Below are 4,550 nucleotides of genomic sequence, written 5' to 3' on the forward strand. Positions count from 1 at the left end.
AGAAATCTTTTTTTTTTTCTTTTTCTTTTTCTTGAGAGCTTGAGATTACTATAAAAATATCAGATCCTCTCATTTTATTTTAGAACATAATGCACTTTTAGTGGTAAAGTCTAGCGGGTAGAGCTGAACTTGAGGTGAGCTGGAGGAGATAGCCACCTCAGACGGCACAATGTTTGTCTCAAAATATGAGTCAACTTTTATTTGATACAGTGATCGAATAGATATAATTATATATGTAACTAATTGTAAGCATTTGCATCAATAATAAGAACTATTATTATCTTTAAACTGGTGATGAGATCGAAACTTGTGTAATATTAACTTACATTTGCTTATATGAATAAAATATGAACTCACTTTATAATTTCACCGCAGTTTACAATTTATGATTCCACGCTGCTAGTGAATGACCGGAAAAGATAATAATTAAATTATTTATTAGACGCACTACTGAAGACTATAATTTTATATAATATATAAAATTTTATATGCATAAAGCCTACTAATTTGCTTAGATCGGATGCGGATGTCAAATAAAAGAAACCATTGAAAATGAAGTCTTTATCATTTGATGCAAGGAGGTAATTACATGTCACCCCAGTAATACCTTGCTTGCCCTTATCGAAGTTTATTTAATCATGAGTCCAATATGACAATGAACAAAGAAGAAAACTTATGTAAAAGAAAAGTGATAAAAACAAAAGAAAGAGCCATAATATTATACATGCATTGCTCAACCATAATGTTCATGATGTATACCAGCCTATTTTTGGTAAATTGAAGTACGTTCTTAATTAAAAACTGTTTCAGATCACATAGTAACTTCATTTTTTAGAGGGGAAATTCTTAGTGCTCTATGAATCTGGTCTGCCTCATTTTAATTTCTTTTTGTTTTCCATTCAAAAGAATAATATATAAGCAGAGTAGGTGACAGGTGTCAGCAGGAGAATCTTTCATTTGGGTTTGAAAAGGAAAAATAAAAGTTTGTCCGAACTCCGAAAGGTGAATTTTTATTCTAAATATCAGAAAAGTGATACAGATAGATAGAAGCCAACAAGGGGCCATGTAGATTATTGTAGAAATAAATAAATAAAGGAAACAATTATAAATTACAGTACTTTTTAATTAATTTAATTAATTGAGTGGTAGTTTTAATAAGATGGATTTGCATTTGCTGATGCCAATCTGAGTGAGAGCGCACGTGTTGACCAATATTTTTCCGGCGGCTTCGTTTCCCTCGCGTGCATCACAAAGGTCGGCTACATCGATTGCATTTTCTGACGTGTGCCTTCTTCTCTTTACTATATTTATGTGATTTTTTTAATCCTTTTTCATTTACCAAATATGAAAATATAATCACAAAGTTTCAAGTTGAAAATTGAAAAAAAATATATATATATATATTAGTTGCGGTTAATTGCACTCCTCTAAGAAATTTATAACAATTTTTTTTTTCTTTTATGTTCTTAGTTTGCCACTTCTCTTTATCTCTCCACAGCGCAATCTCATCTATTAAATATATTTTTGTTGTAACATGGCTGTCAGAGCATTTTTTTCAATACGGCCAGTACGTGTGTGGTGCAGCAGGCCAGTAAAAGAGTAAGTGAGAGGTAATTTTGAAATTTCGTTAGACATTTACAGGAGTCAAATATATAAAATTTTAATTGAAAGGATTTTTTTTAATTTATTTTAAGAGAATGACGACAAATTTTATTGATAGGATTAAGTTGTATACGAAGTAGAAAGGAGCCCATCAAGTTATGGAGGGACACTCCCCCTCCATGAAACTAAGGCATGTTTAGAAAACTTATGAGCTAACATATTCAATTCCCTATAGATATGAGAAAAGAAAGAACCTGCTAGATAAGGAGGAGAAGCATAAATATCATGATTGTTGCTTCCCAAGTCAGAAGTATGATTGATAGACACACAGTGTCACGTGACACCACGGGGCTGCACTGAAGACTTTGATGTCTTAGGGTCTTAGCAATTGGACGTTTTATTTTGCTTTCTTTTGCTTTGTTCTTTAGGTTGTAAATAAGACAAGGAACAGAAAGGGAGGGAGAAGATCTATACATGGAACAACGAGTCTTGGAAAAAGAAGAGAAAAAATATAAGAGACAAATTGTATTATTAGGTTAAGATTTTCTTCAACCACTCTGATTTCTCAAACACACCAAGAAAAAAACAAAACTTGAGATTGGAAAAGAAGGGTACTCTTTGTATGGGTTTGGATTTGTAATACCCCGAAAAATCCAAATTAATTTCCGTGGATTTTTAGAAATGATTTCACAATAGTGGGAGCGAGTACGAGGCTCTGAGAAGTTGTGGAATTAGTTCGAACGATTAATTTTCGAAAACGTACGTTATTTAGGGGCACGCGAAAATCGACTTTTTATACGTATGGAATTTGGGAAAACTTTCTTCATGAAAGTTGTAGAGCTCGTCGACACGATCGCGTGCATATATGGAACGCAAAAATCGGAGTTCGTATGAATTAGTTATGATGTTTTGAAAAAGTTTCCAATTTAGTATAAAGCTTCCATTTTGGAAATTTCCAAAAATAAAAACAGATTTTTCCAAAATTGGAAAATCGGCTGCGATTTTAGTTCCCCGCCGGAAATCGCCTCCAAAACTTCGATCGACGATTTCTTCCTCCTCCGGCCACCGATCCTCACCAAACTTCTTCCATTGGCTTCGTATGGTCCTTGCGCACCTGTCTGTGGCAGCCTTTCACAGCGGCGCGGCCTGTAGCGGCGGCGGCAAGCCCGGTCCGATTTAAGCTCGATTTTGGTCAACGCCGGTTTTCTCCTAGCTCCGGCCACCAAAACTTCCGATCCTTGGCTCCATGAACTCCCCTCAACCTGCTGATCATCATACTAGGAGGATTGCACCTAGAGTGACCGGTTTCACGTTCGTCGGAGCTCGGTAAGTTTTCAATCCGAAACGAAAATCTTTCGATCGGTATATCTCGAGCTGTAGTGCATCGTTTTGATTGATTCTTTTTCCAGTGGGTTCCCCTTGATGTTATTAACAACTCTTTAGAAGGCATCGAGGCCTGAAATTGAAGATTTGACGTCGAAATCGAGCATTGCCGGATTCTGCAAAATTTTGGAATTTTTCCGACCACAGAAGCTTTCGATCGGTATATCTCGAGCTACAGACCATATTTTTTTGTGATTCTTGAACCAGTGAGTTCTTCTTGAGTTTCTTAACAACTCTTCAGAAGGAATCGAAGCCTTAAATTGACGTTTTTACGTCGAATTGGAGCTCGCCGTTTTCTGCAGTTTCTCGCCGGTTTCTGGAAATTTCCGGCCACCTTCATACTGTTCAAGGTAATTTTCGACCCCTTCCGGTCATTTTCAGACTTCGTGCTAGTTATGAAAGTTGTTAAGCATGATGAGAGGAAGAAGAGCAGCCCGGCCCCGACACCATTGGTGGTGGTTGGCGGCGGCTCTGCCACTAACTCCGGCGGCCCTTTCCGGCCACCTCCGGGGATCAAAAATATGGTTTCTGTACATTTTCAGATTCTATATTTCAATACGATCATTTCGATATATTATACGCAATTTGTGGATATCGTATGATTAAGTTATGAATTTTACGATTTCGATCGATTTCGATCGTTCGATTTGTGATCTGTGAAGATCGGACCGTCCGATGGACTTGTAGTTTTGTTATGTTGATCTTATGACTGTCCCAGTGGCTTTGTGTGGTCATGGGCGAAGATCCGACCGTTGGATCTTCGTATAATTGTGAAATAGTGATTCGGAAGGCGATTCGTCAGAATCTAACCGTCGGATTTTCGTATAATTTTGAGGAGATGTTTGTTAGAGTGATTCAAGAAGATCTGACCGTTGGATCTTCGTGATAATTTTGGAGGATGATCCTAAGGGCGATCCGTGAGGATCCGACCGTTGGATCATCATATAAATTCGATCTGGCCGTTGGATCATCATTAAATTAGAATCCGACCGTTGAATTTCCGTATATGTGTGGTTTATGAATGATTGCTAAGTTAAGATCGTATCTGACTAGGTGATTGACGGTTTGAGTTAGTGGACGATTGTGGATCGTATTTTGAGCGGAATTGAAGACGCAGCGGGATTATCGAGGTGAGTAAACCTCACGTGGTTCATATTACGAACCGAGTACTTTTAATTAATTTATTTTTTGTCGTCATTGTGTGAACTATAGTTGGTATTAATGGGCATTCCTGTGTGAATGTCTATCTATATATATATTATTTATGTGAAATAATATGTATTGTTGAAATTGTGAGATATTATGTACTGTTATGGTTGTGTTGAGTTTATTGTTGAAAAGCAACAATATTGTGAGAGGTATTAAATTTATTGTTGAGAAACAATAAATTGTTGATTTGTTGAGATATATTGATCTGTGGAGATCAATAGGTCACGGGGGTGACCATGGCATCTATTAGTGAACCACGCCCTTGTACCGGGTAGGTGGAAACTAATAGCATTAAATCGTGAACCACGCCCTCGCGCCGGGTAGGTGGAAACGATCAGTTAGAGCTCTAGTCTGTC

The 4,550-nt window shown here is 37.1% G+C and overlaps 1 long non-coding RNA gene across 1 annotated transcript; it reads left to right on the forward strand.

Moving 5' to 3' along the window:
* Positions 1 to 2,559: 2,559 nt before the first annotated feature.
* LOC133729548 (uncharacterized) lies at positions 2,560 to 4,333 on the forward strand. Its single transcript, XR_009856420.1, has 3 exons — positions 2,560 to 2,928; positions 3,012 to 3,335; positions 4,039 to 4,333. It is a non-coding gene; the product is annotated as an uncharacterized LOC133729548 (long non-coding RNA).
* The last annotated feature ends 217 nt before the right edge of the window (positions 4,334 to 4,550 follow it).

Source organism: Rosa rugosa, chromosome 2, assembly GCF_958449725.1.
Source record: "Rosa rugosa chromosome 2, drRosRugo1.1, whole genome shotgun sequence".
In the NCBI taxonomy this organism is placed as follows: Eukaryota; Viridiplantae; Streptophyta; class Magnoliopsida; order Rosales; family Rosaceae; genus Rosa; species Rosa rugosa.